Source organism: Rhinatrema bivittatum, chromosome 8 (genome assembly GCF_901001135.1).
Source record: "Rhinatrema bivittatum chromosome 8, aRhiBiv1.1, whole genome shotgun sequence".
Lineage (NCBI taxonomy): Eukaryota > Metazoa > Chordata > Amphibia > Gymnophiona > Rhinatrematidae > Rhinatrema > Rhinatrema bivittatum.
This window is the reverse complement of record NC_042622.1, coordinates 95004381-95023364: the sequence shown is the minus strand read 5'-3', so window position 1 is coordinate 95023364 and position 18984 is coordinate 95004381. Positions and strand designations below refer to the sequence as shown.

The 18984-nt window shown below is 44.6% G+C and overlaps 1 long non-coding RNA gene across 1 annotated transcript in view; it reads left to right on the top strand.

Moving 5' to 3' along the window:
- LOC115097966 overlaps nucleotides 1-4534 on the top strand; it is a 34964-nt gene extending 30430 nt beyond the window's left edge. Inside the window, exons 2-3 of the long non-coding RNA XR_003858377.1 lie at nucleotides 3583-3802; nucleotides 3893-4534. This is a non-coding gene — a long non-coding RNA (uncharacterized LOC115097966). The remainder of the gene's footprint in view (nucleotides 1-3582; nucleotides 3803-3892) is intronic.
- The last annotated feature ends 14450 nt before the right edge of the window (nucleotides 4535-18984 follow it).

Sequence of the window (18984 nt, the reverse complement as noted above, 5' to 3'; positions counted from 1 at the left end):
AGCCACAGTAGGATGTGGTCCGCTGTGTCTCTGCTAGGCCTCTCTTCAGGCCATAGCAGGATGAGATCTGCTGCAGCCCTGCTGAGCCTTTCCTCTGGTTTAGGACAAGTGATACGCACAGTGCCCCAGGTGACTACCCAAAGGAGAGCACTACCTGGCAGGCTGCAGAAATGCAGACGATAGTGTAACCAGGCAGGCAATGAAGGGGACTTAGAAGGCTGGATATTCAGACAACAAAAGAACCAAAGTACAAAAGAAAATAAACCACCACACCTCTAGTTATCACAGTAACATTGAAGTTGCACTGAATTGAAAATCACAGTCATAATAGGCATCATCGATAGTGTAACCACTTTAATGCTCTGCCTTATATTTAATCATAGGTCATTCAAATGGCAGAAATGTCCCACATTTAACTGATACACATTTATTTTTTCAATTTTTTTTTTGCAAGTAAAAATCACATCACATTTCAACTTATCTGAAAAGTCGTTGTAAATCCAATCTCACCAAATGCTATTTGGTGGTGATAATTGGAGTGGATATTCAGTGCGACATTGCACTGATTATTAGGGATGTGAATCGTTTTTTGACGATTTAAAATATCATCCGATATATTTTAAATCGTCAAAAAATCGTTAGGGCCACGATACAATACCAATTCCCCCGATTTATCGTTAAAAAATCGTAAATCGGGGGAAGGGGGAGGGCAGGAAAACCGGCACACTAAAACCCCCTAAAACCCACCCCCGACCCTTTAAATTAAATCCCCCCCCCCCCCCAACCCCCCCCCCCAATGCTTTAAATTACCTGGGGATCCGGCGGTGGTCCAGAATGGCGGCGGTCCGGAACGGCCCCCTCAATAGAATCGTGTTGTCTTCAGCCGGCGCCATTTTTCAAAATGGCCGCCACAAAATGGCGGCGGCCATAGACAAAAACGATTCGACGGAGGAGGTCGTTCCGGACCCCCGCTGGACTTTTGGCAAGTCTTGTGGGGGTCAGGAGGCCCCCCCAAGCTGGCCAAAAGTTTCCTGGGAGTCCAGCGGGGTTCCGGGAGCGATTTCTTGCCGCGAATCGTTTTCGTACGGAAAATGGCGCCGGCAGGAGATCGACTGCAGGAGGTCGTTCAGCGGGGGTTCCGGACCGCCGCTGAACGACCTCCTGCCATGGTTTTAAGAGCCATGCCATGGTTTTAAGAGCCCTGCTCGCCTAAATCCGCCCAAATCCGGGCGGATTTAGGCGAGCAGGGCCCTGCGCGCCGGTAAGCCTATTTTACATAGGCCTACTGGCGCGCGCAGAGCCCCGGGACTCGCGTAAGTCCCGGGGTTTTCGGAGGGGGCGTGTTGGGGGGCGTGTCGGGGGCGGGCCCGAACCGCGCAGCGTTTTCGGGGCGTGTCGGGAGCGTTCCGGGGGCGGGCCCGGGGGCGTGGCCGCACCCTCTGGACCCGCCCCCAGATCGCGTCCCGGCGCGCTAGTGGCCCGCTGGCGCGCGGGGATTTACTTCTCCCTCCGGGAGGCGTAAATCCCCCAACAAAGGTAAGGGGGGGGGTTTAGACAGGGCCGGGCGGGTGGGTTAGGTAGGGGAAGGGAGGGGAAGGTGAGGGGAGGGCAAAAGAAAGTTCCCTCCGAGGCCGCTCCGATTTCGGAGCTGCCTCGGAGGGAACGGGGGTAGGCTGCGCGGCTCGGCGCGCGCCGGCTACACGAAATCGATAGCCTTGCGCGCGCCGATCCCGGATTTCAGTGGATACGCGCGGCTACGCGCGTATCTACTGAAATCCAGCGTACTTTTGTTTGCGCCTGGAGCACCAACAAAAGTACGCCTATTCGCGGTTTTTGAAAATCTACCCCAAAAGAATTGTACAAAATTTTACCATTTTCTCCTTGTCCTGTTCCTAAAAAGGTTTTTCAAAATTTGAACAGCTCCAGCTCTTCTTTTCTTTGGAGAGGGAAAGTCCCACACATTAAGTTGGCCATCCTGCAATTCACAAAATGTTATGGAAGATTTGATATTCCTGATTTATATTTGAATTATTTGTCTGCACAATTGCTTGGAATAAGGGGGTGGTGTGAAGTTATGGATACTTCTCCCTGGGTATCTTTGGAAAGATATCAAGTTGTTGATATGGAACTTAGTATGTTGTTGACTCTTGTTCCTTCTTCTCCCGCTTATCATAGAGTGGGTAGATGCAGTCCAATAATATCTCATACTCTAAAAATTTGGCAAATGTTTAATAAACTACTGGACTTGACAATGGATGGTCTTTCTTCTATATCCTCGTAGATACATAACCCTTCTTTACCTTTGGTAACTATTTCTGTTGACACTCATGACTGGAAGGTCAAGGGTCTGAAATTTTTAGATCACATATGGGTTGGACAAGGCTGTATGTCTTTTGAAGTCCTATGTGCTAAATATGGAATATCCCCCCATACAAAATATATTTACATGCAATTGTGTGGAGATCTAGTGGGTAAGGAGGGTGATGTTATAAACTTAAGACCATGATTGGGACTGGAGCAGTTACTAACAACCTCTATTTTTCATACTAAATTTCCCATTTATACATCGATTTACAGGACAGGATTAAAATGCTTGAAACTAGTCCTGCACTTATAGTTAAATGGAATACTGATTTGTCCCTTACACTTGACAATGATGATTGGGGTGACATTTGGTGTGCCTCTTTAAGATTGTCCAGATGTAATAAAGTTCGGGAACTGATGTAACATCTCTTATATAGAACATATAGGTATCCCCTTTTATTTGCAAAATTTAGTGCAACAAGTCTGCTGTGTTGGAGAGGTTGTGGTATACCAGCATCCTATCTACATATGTGGTGGGATTGTCCGATAGTAACTACTTTTTGATTGCAGGCGCAAGTCTCCATTTTGCTTATCACTAATTTCGGTATCTAATTTATTGCACCCCTTTGTTTATTGGGTCAATGGGAAGAGGATCCATTAAATAATTGGACTTGGATACTTATTGTACATTTATTACATGCTGCAAGGATCACTATTACTCACTTCTGGAAATCGAAGACAGGTGGTATGGTGATAATGGAATGTATATCTCACGCTCTTCATGATAAATTAGTGAAATATGAATCCATTTGGGAGGTTTATTGGGAATGGAGAAATGATCATGGTATGGATGAGTAATAGGTGCAATGTATTCTCTAACTGTCTGGTTTTACTATGTTTATGTTATATTCCATATATGACTCACATGTTTTATGATGTGTAAATGATGTCATTTTCACTCTTGTGTATGTTCATGGCTGGTGTTTCTAAATAAAGAGATACAACTATTTTTATTTACCATTTTCCTGAAGAAGTCAGGGAAAGGTACTGGAATTTGATAAGATTCCCCAAAGCTGCACTATTAAAAAACTAGAGAATGCCTCTGAAGAAAACTTTCCCAATTTAAGTCACATCTGTAAATCCTCCAAAAGTATTCAAGCTGGGTCTATCAACTTAAATACACACTTTAAAAGGATTAGCTGTATTTCTGAACTTTAGAAGAACTCCAGGCCATATTGCTGGCTCGACTTAATAGTATGTTAATGTTTTTCTTCACAGGTTTTGCTTTGCATGCAAACTCAGAATTTGAGCAAGGAAAAACAGGTTAGAACAGTTCAATTTCAGCAATAAATCGCACATGGCTGCAGACCTCTCTGACCTTCATTGTCTTACAAGCTAGACAATTCTGCTACTGAGAAAACCTGATAAGAACTGTCAACAGTCCATAGTGAGGCCTCCAGTGAGACAGGCCCACCTTTTGGATGTTTTCTATGGAGAGGTAAATGCCATGCCACAAACATTCTTTTGATAGTTTTTCATGTGTTTTGTGAAAACCAGAGCAGCAATAACAATCCTTTTGTTCTATTAGCAGGATTCAGCTGCTGGCCACCGTGGTTGGCATTCTCTGCTCCTTGTCAAAGATATCTGGATATTTTGTGCCATCATATACAGACTGTCTACTTATATGTGCAAATAAAATGAATCAGTGATCTTAAGGTAGCGAAACATTGTGATAAGATAGTGGCCAGAGCCAGGATGATGCATGGATGTATAGAGAGAGGCATGACCAGCAGAAAAAAAAGGAGGTGATCATGTCTTTGTACATCTAGCAGGTCAAATATACACAAGCTCTTGAGCCTTGATTCTCTATCCTGGGGTAATTCCATGTTATAGATTCATAACCCTCTACCTTCTCTACTGTCCTTTCAGACATGCCCTCAGTCCATGTGGCATGCTTGGATGAAACCCATGAATGAGCCTTTTCTGTGGTAGCACCAGCTTTTTGGAATAGTCTTCCTGAGAACCTTCGCCTCACATCTTGCACTAAAATATTCAAGTCCTTACTGAAAAAATTCCTTTTTCAGCAGGCTTTTTTCAAGTAGGAATGTCATCTTACACATCTGCAATGTTACTTGCTCTGCCGGTTAATTACTTTGTTGTGACTTATTTTATGAATGTACATTTTACTGTAAGTCACCTAAAGCCTGGAGTCTGATGATTAATAAATATTTTAAATAAATAAATGTGGAATACCGTGTTCAGTTCTGAAAGCCGAATCTCAGTAAGCAGAGAGGCTAGAAGCAATTCAGAGAAAGGCAACCAAAACAGTATGGCGTCTGCACTAAAAGTTGTATGAGATGAGACCAAGGGACCGAAATATGTATATCTAGAGAAGAAGAGACAGAGGAGGGATCTGACAGAGACACTGAAATACCTGAAAGGATGGAAAAACCAAGGAGGTACTGGTTTTGGAATGCATCTTGGGAATTTTATATGCACATCTCCCAAAAGAGGATGAATCTCAACTGGGTAGACTGGCTGGGTCATTTTGATCTTTATCTGCCATTATTTACTATCACTATATGTCGGGGCAGTGAAGGAACCATCACCTCTAATCAGGGAGTAATTACTGTGTCCAGTTTATATCTCTTTACAAAATACTATTTATTTTATTTATTTAAAAGATTTTTTTATTCTGCTTGTAGTAGCATAACCATTCTAAGCGGATCACATGAGGAAACATAAACAGTAGCAATCATTAGACTATATGATAAGGCAAATGACAATAAAATCAAACAACATAAAAACAAGTAAAAACAAAAATATTTTCCAGAGGCTCATAGCATATTCGTTTTATCCTATGAATTCAACTATTGTTGTAAGCCCTAGAACAGTGATTCCCAAACCTGTCCTGGGGTCCTGCCAGCCAGTCAGGTTTTCAGGATATCCACAATGAATATGCATGAGAGAAAATTTGCATGCACTGCCTCCATAACATGCAAATTTTCTCTCATGCATATTCATTGTGGATATCCTGAAAACCCGACTAGTTGGGGGGGGTCCCCCAGGACAGGGTTGGGAACCACTGCCCTAGAAGAACATTCTGAGGTCCATTTTCAGTCAATGTCTGGTCAGCAAATATCCCAACTTTGCTGGGATATTCATCAGCTCAGCAGCGCTGTTGAGTATACCCAGTTATCTTAAAGACAGCCAGATAGATTTAACCAGCTGGCTTTGTTTGCTTTATGACACTACCAGAGTTTGCCGGCCAGCTTATATCAGTGTTGCGATTCCGGGCCGACCCCGGAATCTCCTCCTACCTCGTCGGGAGGCCAGACGAGCTCCCCAGGCCCTCAGGGACGCCTGCCGCAGCAGGCCCGGCGTCCTCCCACCTCGCCCGGGCCTGCAGCTCCTTCGCCTTCTGCTCCCCTGCCACTAGCCAAACTACCCACGGCTCCTGAGTTGGCAGAACTCTTCGTCCATCATGTCTTCCGCCTACACGGTTTGCCTCAGCATATCACCTCAGACCGTGGGCCCCAGTTCACGGCCAAGTACTGGCGGGCGCTCTGCAAGAAGTTTGGGATTCAGGTAGACCTGACCACGGCGTTCCACCCCCAGGGCAATGGCCAAGTGGAACTCACGAACCGAACCCTGAAAACGTTTCTCCGCGCTTTTGTAGGGGAGCAGCAGGACAACTGGGTGGCTCTCCTCCCCTGGGCCGAGTTCTCTTACAACCGACATCGACACTCCGCTACGCTACAGCCTCCCTTCCAGCTAGTTTACGGAAAGGTTCCTAAGCCTCCACTGCTGTTACCGGTATCTACCTCTTCGCCCGCGGCACAACTGACAGCCAGCCAGATTCACCGGCTTTGGCATACCACTCAGGAGAAGCTCCACCGCGCCGCCGCCCGCTTCAAAGCCTACGCAGACAAGTCTCGGCGACCCGCTCCAGTGTTCCTGCCCGGATCGAGGGTTTGGCTCAGTACAAAAAACATCCAGCTCAGGATCCCTTCCATGAGGCTAGCCCCTCGTTACATTGGACCCTTCCGGGTAGCCGAACGGGTTGGCGCGGTTTCCTACCGCCTACGTCTGCCCTCTACTCTTCGCATACATGACGTCTTCCATGTCTCCCTCCTCAAGCCGGTGGTCCTCTCTCACTTTCGGCCTCTGCCTCCGGAGCCCGCCGGGGTTGCTTCTGATCCTGGAACCACGTACACGGTAAAGGAGGTCTTGGACATTCGATTCCATCATCGTCGCTGGGAGTATCTCCTCTCGTGGGAGGGATACGGCCCCGAGGAGAACTCGTGGGAGCCCTCCACCCACATTCTGGATAAGGACCTTCTTCGCCGGTTTCATGAGGCGCATCTGGAGAAGCCGCGGCCCCCCGGGAGGGGGCGTAGGAGGGGGGGTACTGTTGCGATTCCGGGCCGACCCCGGAATCTCCTCCTACCTCGTCGGGAGGCCAGACGAGCTCTGCGCTCCCCAGGCCCTCAGGGACGCCTGCCGCAGCAGGCCCGGCGTCCTCCCACCTCACCCGGGCCTGCAGCTCCTTCGCCTTCTGCTCCCCTGCCACACCGAAGCAGCCGGCGTCCCGCAGCGGTAGGCTCCGCCCCCTAGACGCGCGCGCGCGTCTCCCTTCAATATTTAAAGGGGCTAGCGCGGGAAACTTACAGGGACGCCCCTCGATGACGTCAGACGCTGCAGGGTACTTAAGCCCTGCAGCTGGAACCAGACCTTGCCTTGCAACGAGGTTCCCAGGTGTTCCCTGCCTCCAGTTGCTGTCTTCCTGTTCCGTCTGATCTCCTGTGCTTCCTGACCCTGGTCCGGCTTACGGCGATTCTTGGCTTCTGACTCTGGACCGGCTTACGACTACTCTTGGCTTCTGATCCTGGTACGGCTTTCGGTGTTCCCTCTGGCTCTGGACCTCGGACTGGCTTACGATGACTCCTGGCTCTCGGACCCCGGTTTGGCTGACAACGATCCTTTGGCTTCTGATCCCGGACTGGCAAGCGACGATCCCCTGGTACACGACTCCGGCCTGGTGAGCAACAACCTTGGACTCCGTCTGATTCCGCCCCCGCGGGCTCTCCTAAGTCCCAGCGGCCGGGCCCCTACGGGCTCCTCCTGGGGGGGCGCCGGCTTCCAGGGTGAATCTCCTAAGTCCCAGCGGCCGAACTCCTACGAGCTCCTCTCGGGGGAGGCTCGGCTTCCAGGGCGAAGACCACCTCACCACTGTACCAGCTCCACGGTTCCTTCTTTCCTTGCCACAGCCCTTGGTCGCATAGGGCCTTCCAGGGTCGCCTTCCAGCCACTCACAGCTCCGTCCTTGCTGCCTTCTGATCGGGACCTCCGCTATCACCCTACTTAGCGGCTCACCATCTGGTTCCGATCGGTCCAAGGGTCCACGAATTCTACAATCAGATAATTAATTCCACTCCAAAACGCTCTTGGAATGCCTCCAAGTTATCTGGCTAAGTTTCATCCAGCTAACTAGTCAGTCAGATAATGTGGAGGCAGTCAGCAACAGTGGGATTTTCAAATCCTGTCATTTGTCCAACTAAATCCCAACTTAGCCGGGCAAATGATGCAGAACATCAGCCTCTCTGGTTCCTACACACTAACAAGTTTTTCCCATTTTGTGCATTTCAGGAAAATGGTTACTACAGAGGCCCCTCTGTTTGCAAAGTCATTCTGCATGGGTGAAAGTGGTATTTTTATAAGCAGAATCCACTATACAATAACTTAGTACAGGGTCTGCAGCACTGAATACCAGTACTGTTAAGTTTTGTAAAACTTCTGGTCATTAATACTAGAAATGGTTCAGTATGATAAGGAAGATAATGCCTGTAGTGAGAGTGAAGTTTCTCAGAAAGTAAGTAACATGATACAGTTACCAAAATACATATAATGCTCCTCTAGTCATCATTCTTGGAGATGCTATGAAATTATTAAATTGGCATACTTCCCCCTTCCTCCCCACCCCTGACCAAATCCTGAGCCATTCACTACAACAGACATTTTGAAAAAGTGATTTCGTAATGAGGAATATAGTCACAGCAAGCTGAAGAGCTATTTATTTATTTTAAAGTATTTATTCCCACTCTATCCAACATTCAGAGCAGGGTCCATCAAAACATCCATAATCTAAAAGCAAACAATTACGATTCAGACATGAAGAACATACACAGCCTGCATGATCAGTTAAACAAGAGAAGAGAATAACACAGCTAAGCTAGTAAATAAACACTCTAACCTTGGAGTTGGAAGGCTTACTTAAAAAGTGCACCTTTAGCTGTCCACTTAAATGATTGTGCCCAAGTGATCTTTCTCAGAGTGTCCGGCAATTAGTTCCTTGAAGCGGGTCCTGAATTTATTTATTTATTTGTTTGTTTATTTATTTATTTAAAATCTTTTCTATACCGTCGCTAAGTTATCTACCATCGCAACGGTTTACATGTTGGCACATAAATTAATGTATGGAAAAGCGTACTTTAGTACATTCTAACAGGTGCCATCAAAGGTTCAGTTACAATAAATCATTAAAGACAAACAATTGTTTAGTGAAGTAGGTCATGACCGGGTGTACCAGGAAGGTACTGTTTACGGGTAAAATTCATTATTCATAGTGTTATAATTATGTTTATAGTGATGTAGAGTTCATAGACCCCTCTACTGCACGTTTCTACATGTTGTGCATTGGTGCTCTTCTGCCTATTCCTGAATGTTTTCTATTTTCCCGTCTCTTTATAAAATGCTTGTTTAAAAAGCCATGTTTTCAAACTTTTCCTAAATGTCTTGAGATCTCTTTGTAATCTGATCTCTGTAGGCATTGTTTCCAAAGTGTTGGGCCAGCTAATGATAAGGCCCTTTCTCTCACTTGGGTTAGTCTTGCCGTTTTTACTGAAGGAATGGTCAAGAGTGCTTTATTTGCTGATCGAAGGTTTCTGTGTGGGACGTGTACTCGCAATGCTGTGTTTAGCCAGTCCGATTTTTCATCATGTATTAGTTTATGTATGGTACATAAGGCTTTGTATTTTATTCTGTGTTCTATGGGTAGCCAATGTAATTCCACTAGAGTTTCTGTTATATGGTCACTCCTTCTTTTTCCAGTTAGTATTCTGGCTGCTGTGTTTTGAAGTATTTGAAGTGGTCTTAATGTTGTATTTGGGAGACCTAGTAAAAGTGCATTGCAGTAGTCAGTGCTGGAAAAGACTAGTGCTTGAAGTACTGTTCTGAAATGATCTGGTGTTAGTAGTGGTTTCAGCCTTCTGAGGATCATTAGTTTTGCATAGACATCTTTTACTTTCAGTGATATGTGCTGTTTTAGATTGATTTCATGGTCCATTATTATTCCAAGGTTACAAACTTTTTCAACTAGTTCAATTTTCTGGTTGTCTTTGAGGATTATTGGAGTTTGGCTGATTTCAGTATTTTTCCGTTCTAAGTATAGAAATTCTGTTTTATCAATATTAATTACAAGTTCCATTTGGTTTAGTAGTTGTCTTATAATGTTTAGGTACATGTTAGCTAGGTTTAACGTTTTCTCTAATGTGTCTTCTGTGGGTAGGATTAGTTGAATATCGTCTGCATAAATGTAATGTATGATTCCTAGTCCTGCAAGCAGATGGCATAAGGGCAGCATGTATATGTTAAAGAGGGTTGCAGACAGGGCTGATCCCTGTGGTACTCCAGTTTTGAGACTGACTTTTTCTGATAATACATTGTTGACCTGGACTTGGAAAAACCTATTCTTTAGATATGAACTGAACCAGTTTAATGTTTTGCCATGTAATCCGATTTCTTCTAGTCTATTTAGTAGTATTTTATGGTTCACTATGTCGAAGGCTGCTGATAAGTCTAGCATTATTAGAATGTAGTGTTTACCGCTATCAAAACCTCTTAGAATGCTATCTGTTAGTGAGAGAAATAGTGTCTCAATGCTGTAGTGTCATCTAGGTGTTCTATTAGTTTGGCTATTAAGGGAAGATTTGATACTGGGTGGTAGTTGTTCAGGATAAGGTGGTGGCTGTTTTTTTTCTTTAAGATTGGTTTTATAATTGCTCCTTTCAGTATATCTGGCATAGCTCCTTCTTCTAGGGATAGGTTTATGATCTTAGTTAATGTATGGGAGACTGTGTTAGCTGATTTCTTAAGTTCAAATGTTGGTATTGAGTTGATTTTGTGTGGGGCTGGGTTAATGTTTTTTAGCATGTGTTCCACCTCCATCTCGGATATCTCAGTAAATAATGACCATTGTTTTACATCTCTTTTTTGCATTTTAATTTCTTGGTTGGCAGTGTTTGGAAGTTTGTTTCTTAAGTTAGTAATTTTGTCATTGAAAAGTTTGGCGATTTCATTACATTTTGATTCTGGTAGATTTTGAGGTGATTCTTGTTTGTCATTGGTTAGGTTTGATACTATTGAGAATAGGGTTCTTGGATTGTTAGCAAACTTTTCTATTTTATTGCTGAAGTATTCTTTCTTAACATTGAGAATTAGTTGTTTGTAAAAAGCTAGATGTTTTCTGTATTTGGTTAGGGTATCGGTTGTTTTGGTTTTTCCTCCATCTTTTTTCCATTGATCTGAGAGTCCTTTTTGCATTTTTTACTTTTTCATTATGCCAGGGGTTGTTTTGTATTGCTTCTCTTTTCTGTATTTATTTGATAGGGTTTATTTCATCAGCTATTTTTTTGGTTGTGTCTAACCATGTTTCCGTGGCAGAACTGCAGTTGCTGTAGTCAATATTAGTTAGTTTTTCCTCTAGTTTGTCGTTTAGTTTTTCCATATTGAAGGGTGGTCGATATTTAAATTCTATGGGTTTATGATTTTGTTTGATTTGCGGTTTAAGGAATTTTATGTTGGAATGAATAAGGAAGTGGTCTGACCAGGGAATTTGTGTGTAGTCAGTTTTACAGTGTTCTAAACAGTTGTGGTTGATGAAGGTGAGATCCAGAGAATGTTCGGCTTTGTGTGTTGATTTGTTTGTTATTAGTGAGAAACCTAATGCTGTCATAGCGTCTATTAGAGTTTGGCATGCGTTTGATAAAGGTTGAGCGTCCATGTGAAGATTAAAATCTCCTAGTACTATGGTTGGTTTAGAGATGTTTAAGTGTGTAGTAAGGAACTCAATTAGTGGTGAGATATTTAATTCTAGGAGGCTTGGTGGGCAGTAGATAAGGCATATTTGTATATTGTTATTATCAAAAATGGCAATTTCATGATTTGGGGGGGTGTTATTTGTATCATTTTACATTTAAACATTTTTTCAATAATTAGTAAGAGACCTCCTCCGCACTTATTTATTCTTGGGATGGAAAACACTTCGTAATTTTTGTGTGCTATTTGATTTTTTAGAACTATGTCAGTTTTTTTAACCACGATTCAGTTCTTGCAACAAAGTTTGGTTTGCTGTCACACAGTAAATCCGTAAAGATTGGGAATTTTTTTGCGACTAATTGTGCATCTACTAAGATAAATGTTAGCATAAGTAGGTTGTGTAATGCAGAATTTTTAGAAATTGGGGTCTTTTTTATCTGTATAAGATTATTGTGCGGGGATTTCTTTGTCATTTTTGTTCTATAACTAGGATTGTTCTTTAAATAATTGTTTCCATATTTACCTTTGTTTGTGCAGATGGATATTGGTTGTTTAATTGGTAGTTCATCTTTCTTGTCCATGTTGCAGGTTGACAGGTGGGTTGTATAGTTGTTCTCAGTTCCTTGGTTTCTCAGGGGTGTACAAAGGGGCATGCTCCTTTGTTGCGCCACTTCAGTGCGTGACGCCGGTGTGCGATGCCAGCGCGCGTCGCCTCCGTCTCCCTCTCCGCAATTTAAATCCCCCCTCTTGGCGCACTTGCCGACGTCGGTGATGTCAGCAGCGTCAGCCAAGGGGAGGGGTGCGGCAGCACTTCTGGGGTTCTCGGGGGCAATGCGGATTGTGTTTCTAAGGGAAGAAAAGAAGATAAAGACCGACAAGGACAGAAAAGAGACAAAACAGGAAGAGATGAGGTCAGGTAGGAGCACGGCAGCACCGGGAAGGGAGGCAGGTAGAGAGGGAGGGAGGAAAAAACAAACAGAAGCCATTGGTGGTTCTCAGGCAGGCCCTGTCATGGGTCTCTGATAATCAGGCAGATCACAATTGAGGAGATCTCAAGCAGCCCATGATGTATCCGTGTTAAAGACTATAGAGGATTATAAAATCTCAGCACAGCAGAGATCCACGGAGGCACATTGTTATTTAGTAATTTATGGATCAGGGTCAAAATCTTTTATTTAACCAGTCTTTGCACTAGAAGCCAGTGCACCATCCGAAGGACTGATGTTGTTCTGTCCCCAGCAGTGGGTACATGTTTGTATCTATCTATATTGTAGTTTAACTGTGGTTAGTGCAGTCCTCCCTTCTGAGGATTCTTAATACTGAAGCACTGTTTGTAACCTATGATAAAAATCTGTGAGCCTTTGTCTTTAAGAGGCCCCCCCCCCCTACTTTCTCTCACCATCAGGAGAGCTTGAATCCTATGCAACCTAACTTAAGTTTTCCAGGGTGCCTTATAGGTTCAAAGGACTGCCCATCATGCTCACCCTGTGTTACATGGTTCTTAGGCTCCCTGCCATTGGACCCTGTCCCTTGCCTCTAGCTTGTGGAGATGCTTCTTTTGGCAGCTCTCAACGAGAGTCAGTTGCTCCAAGCTTGCCTCTGACTAACGCTGCACTCTGTGTTACCCCTTGAAATGGATTGGGTTTCACCTTCCCTCTTATTGCCTGTTTCTGTGGGCTAAATCAGCCTCATATTCCTCTCATCCTTCCTACCTCTATAATAACTAACTCCTGCAACACAAGAAACTCCCTCCTCCCTTCTCCTGTCATAATTCAAGTTACCAAATATTCTTGCCTGGGGCTTGTGTCTGAAGTGCCACAATTGTAAGTAAATGTTTACTTGTACAATAAACAATTTCAGACTTACAGAATCTTTGTCATGAGGACTGATTGGGGGGAAAGTTTAGCTGCCTGGATAATAAAACACGGATGTTTTATCTGAGCCAGAACAGATGTAATGTGCTCCTTTCTACCAGAGCCCGTCAGCAGACTTGCTGCATCATTCTGTTCCAGCTGCAGTGTCCTGAAAGTACTCATTGGATCTCCAATAATGAACAGAGTTGCAATAATCCAAAGATGAAAAAAAAAACAGTGCTTGCAATACCGAATGAAAATCACAAGGGAGAGCAAAGGCTTCAGCTGATGCAGAAGATGTAGTTTAAGAAATGCACTCCTTATGACTGTTTTCACCTGTGTACGAAGAGAGAGTTCGGATTCCAACCAAACACCCAGATATTTTACCAGTGAAATAACAGGTATAAATCACCCTTCAATCTGAATTTCTGAAGGTGCAATAATCAATGCAGAATGATTCATTAGTACGACAACAGTCTTGTCCAAGTTCAATGCTAATTTATTATGAAATAGCCACTAATTAATGGCTGACAAGTATATTGAGAGAGGCATGCACTCACATACATCACAAACACATTAACAGCCAATCAGATCTACGTGAATTATAAAAAGAAATGTCACGTTTATAGAGACTTCATCCTATTACACTGCTAACAAATCTTCCCCTTTAGGTGAGTGACTCTCTTTCTCTCTCTCTTTTGCCAAAATGTTAGATGCATTGAACAGCCTCCCCTTACAGGTTGTGGAGACAAGGATAGTATCTGAATTCAAGAAAGCATGGGACAAGCACAGGGAATCTCTGAGGGAGTAGGAAGGAGCAATTGGTGTGGATGGGCAGACAAGATAGGCCATATTTTTTCTGTCCTCACATTTCATTTTCCTTTTCATTTATTAAAATTTGTTGATCGCTTAACACAACAAAAATGTGGCCTAAGCGATTTAAAATAAAACATTCATAAAATAATTTCAAAAACAAACAACAATGATAACACATGCACATTTACTTTTCCCCTCCTCAAAGTTCTCTAAATTCAAAGGATGCCACTAAGAGATTAAGATATCTCCCCAGTTTCCTTCCCAGAGCTCTCTTATATGGGTTTCCAGGTGCTGCCCTGGTGTCCTGCATCCCTTTCAGGCTTGATTACAGTTCTGTGCTGAATCTGAAAAGATGCTAATTCCGAAACCCTGTGTGATGAAAGAATTATCGGAAGAACTTAGGAGGCTAATGTTTCTAAGATAATGTAATCGACCCTCTGGTCACATTACCATTAAGCCCTGGGTGATTCCTGTGTTCAGTTAGTGCAGTGAGAGTTAGTGAGAAGGGGAGGCAGCATTCTGTACAGCCCCTCCTTTTGAGGGTACTGGAATAGCCATCCCCTTTGTGAGGTTTTATAAGCAGCTCTCTCCTGAGATCTCGGGGAGCAGTGTGAGTTACTTGTGAAGTTATTGGAGGGGTTAGGAGCCTTAGGCTGAGTTGGATTTTTGGGCCTGCTCTGAGGACTGCTGGGAGCCTGCGAGTTAGGTTGGGGTTCTGCCCTGCTTATCCATTCCCTGGTGGGTAGGGTCAACCTCCTGGGTTATTTTGGGGCTTTTTATTTGTAAGAAATCTGATGAGACCCCTGGACACTGCTTGGGAAGAGGGTGAGGGGGAACCCTCTCTCTAGGAGTCTCAGGCTAGGGAAGACCTATCCCTCTGCCACCTCAGTGAGGACAGAGGAGTGGTAGTGACCTGCTGCCAGGACCTTCTGGTGTTCACCTCAGTTGGGGAAGAAGAAACTGCTTTACGAAGATCTGGGAGGGAGTTTTAGCTGCCCATTAGAAGGAGCAACCAGAGCTGCTTGTTCCAGAGTGGATTCCCCCCATGAGGGATTTGTCTGAGATAAAGAGAATACGGATGTGGCATACTCTCCCAGTCTGCCCACCAGATGTCACTGTCCCTGTGATTTAACACTCTAGTAAGGAGCCATCCATATCCCTCAGTCCTTCCCACCTGGAGGCTCTGGACTGGATGCATGAACACTATTTAGCACAGCCATTTTAAGACACCATGGGTTTAGTTTGAGGAAGCAGTCAAGGAGTAGAGAAATATTTTTTCCACACTCTGGTGGGGCCTCCCAGCTTCACCCAAAGGAGTTTATTTTAGACGTGACACTTCCCTGCGCACTCCCTGCCAGAAGGTCCTTCTCTTATTAATTTACAGAGAGATAGATTTTTACGCCTGATACCCTTGAGGAGCAAAAGGGCTCTCACCAGGTGACCAAAGACCTGTGAGCCTACTCTAAACCCTAGGTGGGCAAGCACCAGAGATGAATCCTGCTGCGAGATACAGTGAAGGCAGAAGAGATATCCAGTTTAACCTTTAAAGTATTTTTTTGGACTTTAGCAGAGTGGGGGAAGTTTCTGGATCCCCCTTCCCCACTGGGATTTCAGAGCAGAGAACTTGCCTGATCCCACTGACTTTTCCCCAAGAGAAGTTCCCCAGAAACATCAGTGAATAAAGGATGAATTACTAAAGAAGGAAGAACAAGAGCAGGAGACTCCATCTGGGTCACTACAACAACAGGACCAGGACAGGCTGGGTGTCTGAGAAGATGGTGCTCAAAGATAAGATTTTTCAGTAAAGCTGAGGACACCTCCACTAGGATTGCTGCACAGCCGCTGGGAGAGTTTGTACATTTAAGATCACCATGGGCTCTACCCAGAGGTCTGGTAAAAGGACCCCTACCTACCTGTACCACCAGTCAGATGTAAATTCACACTTCTGGATAATGGGCTTTAATTTATGCGTATCAGTCAGTAAACTGTTATTTAACACCCAGACCTGGTCCTGTCTGAGTTACTACAGCCCCTCACCTCATGGGGAAGCACCAAATGATTACACGCACACACACACACACACACACACACACACACACACACACACACACACACACTGGCAACCTTTTCTTATCATCTGGGACATAAGTGAGAGCTTCCTCCCTTAAAAAGAGTCGCCCCAGTGATTATAAGTCAGCGTGGGATGCTGACTTATAATCACTGGGGCAGTGATTATAAGTCAGCATCCCACGAAGATATAAATTAGTTGTGTGCCCTATGAGGCAACAACCCTCCAGAAAAGGGGTTACAAGGAAGATCAACTAACTGTGAGCAAAGAACCACTGAGATCATTGAGGCACCCATCAGGAACCTTCACCCTGGGGAGAGAGAGGTCTGTGACTCTCTGTGCAGAGACTTGTGATTTACTATCTTTACCAGTTTTGGAAGGGGGTTTTCCTGCCCATCAAAGGATACCCTGCCCACCTGGGAGCTCCACTTAGCCACGCCCTGGAGGGTGGAGGTTTCCCTTGCCCTGGTAACAGAGACATTTGCACAGATACAGGCCGATGCAATAAAGATCGCGGGAGAACGTAGCTCCGTGTTGAGCGCCCGCTCTCCCGGCACACGCCCAGCCCCCTCTCCTGGGCGCGCAATCCTATATTTAAATGAGGGGTCGCGCTAAAAGGAGGCGCTAGAGACGCGTAATTGTCCCTAGCGTCTCCTTGCCCCAGGAGAGGTGGCTCTGTCACCTGCTGTCGGCGGGTTCAGGAAACCGATGCTCAATTTTAGGAGCGTCGGTTTTCGAACCCCCTGACAACGATCGGTTAGGGAAACGGACACCGCTAAAATTGAGCTTCCGTTCCCCTAACCGGACCGGCCAGCACATTTATTTATTTATTTACTTTTTTTTTTTGTTCCTCTGATTTAATATCGCTAGGATATTAAGTCAGAGGGTTTACAGAAAAGCAATATTTTCTGCTTTCTCTACACGTTTCCCGGCTGCACATAAATTAATGCCTTTACTTGGGCAGGCACCTGAATTTATGGGTGTAAAATGTGCGGATTGGACGCACATTTTACTTTTTGAATCCTGGGTGAATGACTAATAGGACTCATCCACACGCATTTAAATGTGATGAGCGCTATTAGTTTGCAGGGGATTTGGCCGCGTGATTTCAAGGCGCTAAACTCCTTACAGTATAAGGGGTAATAGACGCCCCAAAAAAGAATCCAGGCCTTGGGGGTTCAAGAGATTGCATTCGAGCTAACCTGAGGTCCCGTTCCAAAGAGACAGAAAAAAATCTTTCACGGCCCCATCGGAACGCAGTCCGCTCCCGAGGATGAGGTTACAGTAAGATACAAAATGGGTGTAAAGCCTCAGCAAGTCGTGCCCCTGGCCAGGGCCTGATGTAGGCGCCCATAGGCAGGATTGGAGAATGGGAGGTGGGAGACCCTGGAGATCAGATAGTGGGTGAGCTGCCTCTACCTCCACTGCCCTCCAGAGTGCCTTAGCAGTTCGCCTATGACGTGGATTGCTAGAAAAGGCTCCTCCTTGGCACAGATGCACTTCGCTTTGGCCAGGTATTTGGCACTTTCAGAATTTGATGCCCTCGGCAATTCCTATGCTGCCTATGCCTAAATCTTGGCCTGCCCCGATCGCTCGGTATTGGCCCTTCTGATGCATCTCAGGCTGTGATACCTTTCACCTGGACTAACGAATATGATTAAAAGATGTTTTAGATGAGCTTTCAAGATTACAGAGGAGACACAAGGGATTTACGTAGTCTCTCTCCAAACCTCATCTTTCAATCTCTTATGTTGGGTAAATAAAAGATACCACAACGGAGAAAGATTCCAGTTTTCTCCAGAAGCTCGCTATTAAATACTCTCAGCAATCCCTCCCCTGATCAGTAGAAAACAGTCAGTCTTGCTAAAAGCTGATCCTTTGGCTAAACCAGCCAGGATTTCAGAACAACAGATGTTTTTGGCTTCCAGAACTCTTACAGGGATTGGGGTAAAGGGAATGCCATTCACCGCAGTAATCATTTGTCGTTTCAGAACATGATCAATCCAAATATGGGTGATTAGTGAGCCCTTCAGAGGGTGCTTCTCGGGGGGGAAAAAAAGGGGGAGTCAGTGCCACTAAGCTTAACATAGGTCACACATGGCAGGAATAGCCTAGTGCTTAGAAGAGTGGGCTATGAACCAGGAGACCAGCGTTTGAGTCGCTCCTTGTGACCTTGGGTAAGTCACTTTACCCTCCATTGCCTCAGGTACAAAACTTAGATTGTAAACTCTCTGGGGATAGGGAAATACCTACAGCACCTGAATGTAAACTGATGTGATATCTCAGATCGAATGTTGGTATATAATAAATAAATAAATGATAATAAAAAAGGGAAGTAGGAAGAGAAGCCATACAAAACAGGAAAACACAAAAGGAAGCAACAGAAAGCTCCATGTCACAATTGCAGACAGAAGATCACTGTTGTAATTATATGCAAATTGCTGCCAGAGGCAAATAGCACTGATACTGCAGTGAGATAGTTTTACACAGCTCTCTGCACCATGCAGTCATTCCAAGATGTTCATGTTATTGCTCAAAAATGCTACCTATTACAAAAAAAAAAAAAAAAAAAGCATGTTCAGGGTTGGTGTTCAAATCCTTGGACATGAATGTTACAAGTGGCACTGGGCATTTTATTCCTTAAAGTCAGCTGGCAGGAAACCTGACCCATCCTTGCAGCTACAGCTCAAAAGTCTGCTTCTGGAAGCCAGAGCAGAGGGTGAAGTGCAGAGATGGAGATGGGTTATGCTTAGCAAACCTTAATTTTCAGGAACTTCCTTAAAATAATTTGCTAATAGCACCCATTACTTTTCTTAGCTTAGATAAATGAGCTTCTCAGAAACTGAA